Source organism: Palaemon carinicauda, chromosome 14 (genome assembly GCF_036898095.1).
Source record: "Palaemon carinicauda isolate YSFRI2023 chromosome 14, ASM3689809v2, whole genome shotgun sequence".
NCBI classification, from domain to species: domain Eukaryota; kingdom Metazoa; phylum Arthropoda; class Malacostraca; order Decapoda; family Palaemonidae; genus Palaemon; species Palaemon carinicauda.
Window position 1 is genome coordinate 4,596,865 of NC_090738.1, and position 12,500 is coordinate 4,609,364.

General features: G+C 33.4%; 1 protein-coding gene across 6 annotated transcripts in view; it reads left to right on the forward strand.

The window, feature by feature from the left end:
* Window positions 1-12,500, forward strand: part of Mical (Molecule interacting with CasL) — a 442,383-nt gene that overhangs the window by 84,043 nt on the left and 345,840 nt on the right. For 5 of the 6 annotated variants that reach the window (XM_068386751.1, XM_068386754.1, XM_068386755.1 and 2 more), the window contains exon 2: window positions 2,160-2,218. The exons of the other annotated variant lie outside the window; for it this stretch is intronic. The gene's annotated coding sequence lies outside the window, so the exon portion shown is untranslated. The remainder of the gene's footprint in view (window positions 1-2,159; window positions 2,219-12,500) is intronic. 6 annotated transcript variants of the gene reach the window in all.

Sequence of the window (12,500 nt, forward strand, 5' to 3'; positions counted from 1 at the left end):
TATTGTCTGGTGGTTATACTGAGGATTTTCATTTTACTCCAGTTGCTTTTAAATATTAAATGTTGCCATCGAATTCATGGAATTTTTGTTTTGTGTATATATATATATATATATATATATATATATATATATATATATATATATATATATATATATAATACATACATACATACATACATACATACGCGTATGTGTATGAAACTCGATCATTCTCTTTATTTCATTTACATTCATTGTTCTATTTTTGGCGTCCAACCTCATTTATCGTTACTTCATAACTTCCCATACTCCCCAGATGGTTTGTTGTAAAAGGGCCTAAGCTACAGCATTGGGAGTAGTGAGTGGCGTGTTGAGTTTTCTGTGGACGTCGCCTCCCTCTTTTCATAAGAAAGGGCTTTATGTTGAAATTGTTTGTATCTTTCAGTACATTATTATTATTATTATTATTATTATTATTATTATTACTACAAGCTAGGCTACAACCCTAGTTGAAAAGCAAAGATGCTATAAGCCCAAGGGCTCCAATAGGGAAAAATAGCCCTGTGAGGAAAGGAAACAAGGAAATAAATAAGCTACAAGAGAAGATTAAACAATCAAAATAAGCTATTTCAAGAACAGTAACAATGATAAATTAGATCCTTCACTTATAAACTATAAAAATTTAAGAAAAAAAACAAGTGGAAGAGAAATAAGATAAAACAGCATGCTCAAGTGTACCCTCAAGCAAGAGAACTAATCCAAGACAGTGGAAGGCCATGGTACAGAGGTTATGACACTACCCAAGACCAGAGAACAATGGTTTGATTTTGGAGTGTCCATCTCCTAGAAGAACTGCTTACAATAGCTAAAGTCTCTCTTCTACCCTTACCAAGTGAATAGTAGCCACTGAAAAATTATTATATTGAAGTAGTGAACCCCTTGAGCAAAAAAGAATTGTTTTGGTAATCTCAAGTGTTGTCAGGTATATGAGGACAGAGAAGGAAAGAATAGGCCAGACTGTTTGGTGCAGGTGAAGGCAAAGACATAATGAGCCGTAACCAGAGAGAGGGGTCCAATGTAGCACTGTCTGGCCAGTCAAAGGAATAAATAACTCTAGCGATGATATCTCAACGGGTGGCTGGTGCCCTGGCCATCCTACTACCTACCAATTCAGTGACATATATATATATATATATATATATATATATATATATATATATATATATATATTATGTATATATATATATATATATATAAATTATATATATAGATATATATATATATATATATATATATATATATATATATATATATATATATATATATATATATATAATATATATATATTATGAATTGCAGGAGAACAAATCTTTATCTATGGGTATTTCTTAGATATGCTGTTATAACTATTAACTTTTCGCCCTTGTGTCAAATAGTATAACATGTCGTGATTTGAATTTTTTAATCAGTAATTTTTTGTTTTGAAATTTTTTTTTTTTTTTTTTTTTAATTCCAAAATTTTAAGATATGATTTCCTATTTAGATTTTCTTAAGGATTTTTGTTGGTGAAATCTTTAATCAATGAATAACTCTTATTGTGAAGGCTTGATAAAAGCAATGACTAAGTTTTAATTTAAACTATTTAATGAATAAGTTTTACTGGGAACTTTTATTTAACCAATGAATAATTTTATTTTGAATTTGTTACTTATTTAATGATTAATTTTTATTTTAAACTTTTTCTTTAATGATCATGTTTTATTTTGAACTTTTTATTTAATCAATTATTAAGTCTTAATTTAAATCTATATAATGAATTTTTTACTTTTAACGATTTGTCCAATTAATAATTAAGTTTTATTTTAAACTTATATTTATTGAATAAGTTTTATTTTAAACTTTTTATTTAATCGGTAATTAAGTTTTATTTTAAACTTATATTTATTAGATAAGTTTTATTTTGAACTTTTTATTTAATCAATGATTGTTTGATTTTAAACACATTTATTGAATAAGTTTTATTTTGAACTTATTGTTTAATCAAAGAGTAACTTTTATTTTGAACTTTTTATGTACTCAATAAATAGATTTTATTTTGAGTTTTTAATTAAACGATGGAATTTGAATTTTTGAGTTAATCAATGTATTTTTTATTTCAATCGAATTATTCGTATTTTCAGGTATGGTTGCCTCCCTGACCAGCCCGTAACGCCAGTGGTATGAGGAAATCATGATTAAGGTACGAGTTTTCGAATTTCTCTCTCTCTCTCTCTCTCTCTCTCTCTCTCTCTCTCTCTCTCTCTCTCTCTCTCTCTCTCTCTCTTTTTCATATCACAGCATTGGCTTTTTATTATTGGGTTAAATAATACTTCTAATTGTCTAAGTTTACATCTTCAGTACCATGTACTTGGTTAGTGATAGCTCACTTAGAATATCAATAATAGAATATGTTCGTCTCTGCTTTGTACCTGGGTAGAGTTCGCTAGGAGTTTACCTAAGACGTGACAAAACCGCCTAGCAAGTGCTTGTGGAAACAGGATGCAGGGTAGCAAATGCATAACAACTCATGATTTCCTCTGAACGATACGTGATGTGACCAACGGAGACATGAATGTAGAGGCATCAGACTGTAAAGAATATATCACGAGAAACTGCCCAGTTAAAAGGCTTAAAAGTCACACATGAATGGCAGAGGCAAGAGACAGTGACAATGTCTTAGAGACTGACCATATATGCAAATAATCACCGCCCAAGCCCCTCTATATCCAAACTAAGACCTGGGAGGGCCAGTCAATGGCTGCTGATGACTCGGCAGGTAGACCAATAGGCTCCCCCACCCAATTATTACCTACAAGGATGGAGAGTTTGCAGTCACTACAAGAAACTATCAGGCTTGAGCTGGTCTCGAACCCCAGTCTAGCAGAATGCTAAACAGATACGTTTCCAATGGGCAACCACAAAATTTAGTTATGATTTGAAAATCCGGAGGTGACGAACATTTGATACTGTTGCAACAAATCTAGCTGGGAGCTGGACAAAATATTTGCCTCGAGTCTGTAAATGGTACTGTCAGAAAGGTCTCCCTAAAATAAAGATGAAATTTATAAATTCTACTTATTTTCCTTTGCCTTCACATGCACCGAATAGTCTGACATATTCTCCCCACATTGTTCTCTGTCCTCATACACCTGACAATACTAAGATTACTAAAAAAAATTTCTACACTCAATTGGTTAACTGATGCAGTGTAATTGTTCAGTGGCTACTTTCCTCTGAGTAAGGGTAGACGCAACTCTTTAGCTATGGTAAGCAGCTCTTCAACACACTGAAATCAAACCATTGTTCTCTAGTCTTGTGGTAGTGCCATAGTCTCTGTACCATGATCCACTGCCTTGGGGGTAGTTTTCTCTTGCTTGATGGTTCACCCAAACACACTATTCTATCCTGTTTCTCTTCCTCTTGGTTTGTTTTTGAATTTTTTATAGTTTATATATGAAAGATTAATTTGAATGTTGTTACTGTTCTTAAAATGTTTTATTTAAATTGTTCATTTTCCTGTAGTTTATTTATTTACTTTCATCACTGGGCTATTATTTCCCTGTTGGAGCCCTTGGGTAGCATTCTGCTTTTCCAACTAGGGTAATAGCTTTGTTAGTAATAATAATAATAATGATAATGATAATAACAATGATAATGATAATGATAATAAAGACGGTCAAGTTCCACATAGTGGAGAGGAGGAAATACTGCAAATGTTCTTGACATAGAAAAGTTATTCAATAGTGGCATTCGAAATGTAGAGAACTCCGCTATGGATAGGTGTGATCTAGATATACCGTGGTCGTTAATACAATTGCCAGTTGATGTATATCGATTGAGAATTAGAAATTCATCTAAAGATAGACGAAAATTTGGTCAACATTATCGAGAAAGAGGGATTACTCAAAGTTGATAACGTTGGAATGGGTTATGAAGATTACTTTTAAATGCATAGTATCTTATTCCATCTTGGTCTTGGGTGTGTGTGTGCGCGCGCAGATTTAGGGCAAATCCCCACTATACAAGAAAATGAAATTGTCGGGCTATATATATATATATATATATATATATATATATATATATATATGTACTGTATGTATATATTAATTCACTCAAGGGGGAGGAGTAGTAGTCATACCCTGATAAGAGGGGTTACCCCGGTAGGTATACTCGGAAACCACGCTCACAAATTGCCGAACCAGCTTGTTGCAGTTAGGAAAGGGGAAGGGGTGTGAAGGGTTTAAGAATCTGTGCGTGTTCATATCTATCTTAGATAATTAGACTTTATTTTTGACCGTTTGGGTACACTAGTATGAAATAAGTTATGAAACATTTCTTTTATTATGGTCATTATTTGGATATTCTCAAGTAGGTTGTTATTAAAATCACATCATAAAGCGTATCGTGGTTATTCAACTTTGAATGCCATGTTATCGATTTCGTTTTAGCTCATTTATATTGAAGATAATGTAACTAGACCTGTAGGTTGGGGCAGCGTGCTAGTATTTGACTTGGGCGGGGGATAATACCTTAACTGTGAGATGCCTGGCTTGCATGATATCATATCTAACATCTTGACTGAAAATGAGTGTTATCTGGTATACGCTCTCTCTCTCTCTCTCTCTCTCTCTCTCTCTCTCTCTCTCTCTCTCTCTCTCTCTCTCTCTCTCTCTCTCACGTATATGTTTTTTTTGCATTGCGAAGGATTGACCTGCTGTCTGTCGTCAGTATGACTAGTGTCTTATCGCTTTGAACAAATATATAAACAAAGCCATACAAGGTGAAGTACCCGTTGCTTTTCAAGTGGCCGAATAATCTCTACCGCCCTTGGCACCAACGGAACTTTACAACGTTTCTCCGGGTGCCTTCGTTTTATTCAACCATTATAGTTGAGTGAATGACTTACATGATGTCCTGTGAGGAGCGCCTGGGTCCTAAAATGACACACAATTCCTTCAAATATTAAATATTTATGGTATATATTTGGTAATTTTCGTCAAATTAAGTTCCTTTATGTGAAAGATGCAATTCTAAGGTAAATGATTTATCCAAACACTTATTTGTCATATGTTTGTGGTAGTCATTTATTGTCGTGCGTTATATCAATTTTCGTAATAATTCTTTTTATGTCACAAAAAAGACGTTTCTTGGACGGCACGAAAAGCATTTCTTTGGCAACGTGAAAAACGTTTCATAGTTAATACTAAAAAAACGTTTCTTTGAAAAAAAACGTTGCTTTGACGACACGAAAAAAAGTTTCATTGAAAAGAAAAAAACCGTTGCTTTGACGACACAAAAAAACGTTTTTTTTTTTTTTTTTTTGGCGAAGAAAAAGAATCCTTGCTGTGACGACACAAAAAAGAAAACGTTTCTTTGACTGCATGAAAAACATTTTTAGAAAATGCAATAAAAGTTTCTTAGTTAACGCAAAAACGTTTCTGAAATATAAAGAGATTCTTAGACGACACGAAAAACGTCACTTAGATAACGCAAAAACTTTCTTTGACTACACAAAAATATGTCTTTGACTACTTTTGTGAAGGATATCACCCTTAATGCTTTCTTCCGTTTTGCTGCCCAACCTTTTACATTTTATTTCATAGCGCTGTACATAGGCCTTCAGGGTCCCAGCGCCTTACCACAATTTCAGGAGTCCATTTCAAATGAATTATATTCGGAAGCACCTGTTGCCACTGGATTGGTTTTTGCATATTCGGATATCAACCTTAAATCTAATATCCGGTATCATGAAGGGGTCGGCCAAGAGCCAAATTTAACTCTCTCTCTCTCTCTCTCTCTCTCTCTCTCTCTCTCTCAATATTTAGTTGATATTGAAACAGAGAGAGAGAGAGAATTTTCTTGTTTATTGGAATTTGTGATTGATTTAGTTATATATATATATATATATATATATATATATATATATATATATATATATATATATATATATATATATGTGTGTGTGTGTGTGTGTGTGTGTTTGTGTGTGTGTGTGTGCGTGCGTGTGCGTGTATATGTGTGTGTGTAATATAGTATACTGTATGTGTATATATATAAATATATATATATATATATATATATATATATATATATATATATATATATATATATATATATATATATATATATATTATGTACATATATATTTATTATATATATCAATCCTTTCACCTAAGTTTACCCTTTTACCACCTACATATCTCCAAAATTATCACCTTATCAACTCCTCTTATACTGCATCACATGTAACGGCTTTTCTTTATATTCAGGTCACTTTCCATAAAGGAGACTGCTCAACGATACCTTCAAACCTCTTCCCAATCTCCTGTGTCTACTTTGTTACCTTTCCAGGTGTAAACTAATCGGCTAAGTGGCTCGCTTCTTCTCTAATCTTACCATCATCTTTTATATTTATTTATGCTTATAGTTTTTTTTCTTGATTTAGTGATGTTCGGTATTAGATCGTTTTATTTATTTTATTTTATATCCTAGAATATAGCAAATATCGATTTATATCAGGTTTTCTTTAATTTGGACTATCTTAAACTCAGCCTGATTTATATACAAGTTAATCGGCCTTAAGGAGAATTCAATTTTTTTTATTGGTTTTATTTGACATAAGATTTATTTTTTTACACAAGATTGTAATGAAATATCTCTTAACCGTTCATATAAGAAGCTAATTGGATAGGCTCGATTTTTTTATTAGGTACATTTACTTATGAATAATTCCCATTGGGTTTAAGTCATTCCTAGACGAAATTGAAATTCATATATACGGGTATTGTGTGTGGAGAGAGAGAGAGAGAGAGAGAGAGAGAGAGAGAGAGAGAGAGAGAGAGAGAGAGAGAGAGAGAGAGAGAGAGAGCGGTGATTGGATTGTGGCTTCACATGCAATCATACTTTCATCTGATAGTGGCCACGAACTTTTACGTTCAAAACCCATCGAATATCAATAGCATTAGGTCTCCAAAACTCGAACACGGATGAGATTGGAAACCGTGAGATGATTTCTGTTTGTTGCTTACTTGCTGTACTTACTTAGCAAGCATGTTTGTGCGGCCTCACTAATGTATGGATTATAGTAAATTTCCTCTAGAGAGGGTGGGCCAAGTGGGATAACGTCATGGATTTTCAAGAGGAAGAAATTAGTCTCTCTCTCTCTCTCTCTCTCTCTCTCTCTCTCTCTCTCTCCTCTCTCTCTCTCTCTCTCTCTCTCTCTATTATATATATATATATGTATATATATATATATATATGTATATATATATATATATATATATATATATATATATATATATATATATATCTTAACGGCAGTAACAGTAACTAGTTATCTGCAGGACAAAGGTCTCAGTCAGGCTCTTCCATTCACGCCTGTTTATGGTCTTACTGTACCAGGACAGTATATATATATATATATATATATATATATATATATATATATATATATATATATATATATCATCATCATCTCCTCTTACGCCTATTGACGCAAAGGGCCTGTGTTATATTTCGCCAGTCGTCTCTGTCGTGAGCTTTTAATTCAATACTTCTCCATTCATCATCATCTACTTCACACTTCATAGTCCTCATCCATGTAGGCCTGGGTCTTCCAATTCTTCTAGTGCCTTGTGGAGCCCAGCTGAACGTTTGGTGAACTAATCTCTCTGGGGGGGGGGTGCAAAGAGCATGCCCAAACCATCTCTATCCACTCCTCATCATGATCTCATCCACATATAGCACTCTAGTAATCTCTCTTATAGTTTCATTTCTACTCCTGTCCTGCCATTTAACTCCCAATATCCTTCTGAGGGCTTTGTTTTCAAATTTACTAAATCTGTTGGAGATAGTTTCGTTTTCATACCATAACTCATGTCCATAGAGTAACACCGTTCTCGCTAAACTGATATATAGTCTGATTTTGATATGTAATTTCAGGCGATTTGATTTCCAAATTTTGCTTAATTTAGCTGTTGTTTGATTTACTTTTTTCAATCTTTCACTAAACTAATTCTAAAGACCTTGTATTTGAGATCATGGTTCCTAAATACTTAAATGATTCTACCTCATTAATCCTTTCTCCTTCCAATGATATTTCATAGTCCATTGCATACTCCGTTCTCATCATCTCTGTCTTTTTCTATTTATCTTGACCGCAACCTCGTGTGATATTTCATGCATTATGGAAAGCAAGCATTGCAAATCCTGTAGTGTTCTGCTAACAAGGATAGCATCATCAGCATGCTCCAAGTCTGCTATATTCCTATCATCAATTCAGTCCAATCCTTCTCCACCATCGTCAACTGTTATACTCATTACAAAATCTATGAGGACAAACAACATAGATGACAAAACATTTCCTTGGAGTACTCCGCTGTTCACTGGAAATTCATTTGATAAGATTCCATTAACATTAACTTTGCACGTACTATGCTCATGAACAGACTTAATCAAATTTACATATTTAAGAGGAATACCATAATAACGCAGGACTTCACAAAATTGGTCGCTGCACGCTATCAAAGGATTTTTCATAGTTCACCAAGGTGATCTAAAGTGGATATCTATATTTAACGTATTGATGTACGTCTCAAAATGAAAATTTTGTCAGTACAACTTCTACCTTTTCTGAATCCTGCTTTTTCATCTCTCAGCTTTTCTTCAATCTTTTTTCTCCACTCTCTTTAGAATAAGCATACTATATATTTTCATAACTGACCTAAGTGTGATGCCTTTGTAATTATTGCAATCAGTCAGGTCTCCTTTTTTCTCATTTTCACCAACACTCCTAACTCCCATTCATCAGGTTTTGCCTCTGTATGCCACATTCTACAAAATAATCTTATAAGTATTCTGGGAGTTCCTTCATTTTCGGTCAGTATCATCTTGGCAGTTATTCCATCGTATTCAGGAGCTTTTCATCTCTTTAGTGTTTTGAGGATAGCTTGAATTTCAAACCCACTGAATTCATTCATGGGCACATCAAGGTTTTCATCAGCTTCAGGTATACCAATCAAAGTATTCCCCTGATATATCCTATTCATGACCTCACTAAAGTGTTCAATCCAACGTGTGAAGAATTAACTATTTTCATTAATTATCAAAATTAACTTTTTATAAATTCATTTCCAGTGAAACAAGTGATTGCATGATTTTTTCAATCTTTCTTAGTCTAAGGTTTGGTCAGATTTGATATTTCAAGTAATTTGATTTTGGTGTTAATTCTTTTTGTATTATTAGGCTATTGTAACTTTTTATAGAATATATTCATTTTTGTTAAGTGTGTATTATTTTGATCACCAATATTTCCTAATAGTGCTTGCTCGTAATCCCTGACTAAGAACCGATGTAAGAGGTTGTTTTTAAATAATTCAAGTAAAATAATCACCCAGTTTTGCTTTTGAGTGTATGAAGAGACCTTTTGGATATTCAGTGTTTAATTATATTGCCGTCTGAGAGTTGCACAATTTTCTCAGAGCTCGGGTATTAATTTTCAAATATAACATATATGTAAAAATAAACAAGTGAGTTTGGAGCTCCAGAGTTTATGTAATTCTCCAGCCGTAATGATATACATATATTTGTGTGTGTGTGTGTATATATATATATATATATATATATATATATATATATATATGTATATATATATATATATATATATATATATATATATTATATAGAGAGAGAGAGAGAGAGAGAGAGAGAGAGAGAGAGAGAGAGAGAGGAGAGAGAGAGAGTCTTAACTATATTTGATATCTGACGTAGAGAGTAAAATTCTGGACAAAAACGTTATTGATTAGGTGTTTGCAAGTGGGCCAGGTTAAAGTTGGAGTACCTTAGTAGGCCTATGCCCTATGAAGTATGACTAGTTATTCAGTTTGAGTATATTCCTCCCATTTAAGATTATTTTAGGCATTATTTTTGCACGGAATCATTGGCTAATTGTTTGTATTTGTGCTAGCTTTTTGCCCTTACGAAAAGGGGGCAAGATTTCTTTGTGAGAAAGAAAGGAGCTGGTTAACAGATGCCATTCTTGAGGTGTGGTGTGTGTGTGTGTGTTAGAAGTGGAGTGAATTATGAGGTAAATGCTATTCCGAACACATTTCAGTGTGTGGGTTGAACGGGGGTTAAAATGGGTAAACAATAATTCTCTCTCTCTCTCTCTCTCTCTCTCTCTCTCTCTCTCTCTCTCTCTCTCTCTCTCTCTCTCTCTCTCTCTCTCTCTGTGGTGATTATATTACATGTCATTAGTGCTGACTTGCAACACTATTAACTGTTGGATTTGAGATGCGTGGTATGTTCGATGAAATTTATTGGGGTTTACATTATGTATAACCTAGGTCATATTTCTATTTACGTGTGAATGCTAATAAATAAATAAATATATATATATACATATATATATATATATGTATATATATTTATATATATATATTCATATATATATATATATATATATATATATATATATATATATATATATATTTATATATATACATACATATATATGTGTATATATATATATAATATATATATATTTATATATATACATACATATATGTGTATATATATATATATATATATATATATATATATACACAAACATACATATATATGTATATATATACACAAACATACATATATATGTGTATATAATTTATATATATATATATATATATATATATATATATATATATATATATATATATATATATATATATATATATATATATATATATATATATACACACACACACACGAACAAATGCAGCTGTTTCTAGTCCACTGCAGGATGAAGGCCTCAGACGATGGTAATTTATGACTGTGGTTTGGCCAGTTTCATCGCCATGCTTTCCAGTGTGGATTGGTGATGGTGGGAGATTTTCGTCTGATCGCTTACAGCAAACCAACCTAGTGTGGGTGGCCTTGACCAGTACAGCTTTGCTGATCATTCTGATGCGTAAACCCTTTTCACCACGTCAAAGGATGGCTCCAGAGATAACCAGTAGAAGAGTTAGTGCTCCATTCATCATTTAACTGGTGAATCATGGAAACATGCGTACAGATACGTGGGTGTTTTCCCATTGTGACCAAACACTACATATCCTTACAACTGTTACTAAATTTACTTGATATTTTTACATTTATTTTTGGATCCAGATGCATGTTTAATTTCCTAAATTATTTCTCAAATCATCATTTATAATGTTTTAAGTGAGTTATTATTATTATTATTATTATTATTATTATTATTATTATTATTATTATTATTATCAGCAGCAGCAAAGTTACAATGTAATAGGCTACGCTATGCCTTTGTTATTTTTAAAGCTCGTCTCCCATTTCTGTTGTGGCTTGTGATCTTGCATACTCATCAGGTCTTGGTGAGAGAGAGAGAGAGAGAGAGAGACTTCGCGCTGCAATAAAAACTCAATTTTTTTTTTTGCGCATTAACTGTAACCAAGCAATATTTTGGTTCAAGTGTACGCGACCCGTCAAAAATGACGGTCAAATATTTAGAGAGATACTGGTATGCACAAGGTCTATAGACCTTGGGTATGCACACAGACTGATTCAACCTTTCTCCTCCCTTGTCACCTGGGCATGACCACTACCTCTCCCCTACCCGATGACTGGGTGATACCGATTAGTTGTACGTCTGACAATGCCGCTGATTGTCACCATATATATATATATATATATATATATATATATATATATATATATATATATATATAGATATATATATATATGTGTGTGTGTGTGTGTGTATATATATCCAGGCACATGCTCTTTATTATATAGGGAAGATTATCGTAAATCAATTTTGCAATTTGATCTAGTTTATTGTATCTTCTTCCGCTTTTATTAACGTGTTTTTTCCCATTTGTATTGGGTACGCACGATTGCCTTCTTTTTGAAGGACTTCGCTTTGGCTTTGGGGTAGACCGTAGTCCCGATCGGCTGCCCTACCTAACATCGCTTAGACCCCTGTTGCGTTTGTTCATGTGTTGTACCAGTCACCATTGCCCTTCCTCCCAGCAGCCCGGAGTCTTGGCTCGGGTTGGTCGACAGTTCGAGACGTGTGAGGTGTCTGTTATGTTTATAGAAGGTGTTGGAGTGGCTTTTGTTTGTGTGCGCATTATTCTATAACACCCATTTGCTTTACAGACTTCTACGAAGTCCAGGCTTGCTTCCCTAACCTACTTAGCTATGTTCAAACTGAAGACGTGACACGACAAAAACCCTACGTCAAGGATTTGCAGGAACTGTTGGTTACGTGACACGGAATGAACGATGGTATAATTTTGTCCATCTTACACTCTTGGTCTACAACGACGTTTGCTTTTCAAAGGAATTGCCACAAAGGAAGACTGCTGTAGGTTCTAAAATATTGGAACCAAGATGTATACGTTGTAGACTGCTAGATCTTTCACATATGATGCCCCAAGACTTGTGCAACAAGGTCCCACTGGACA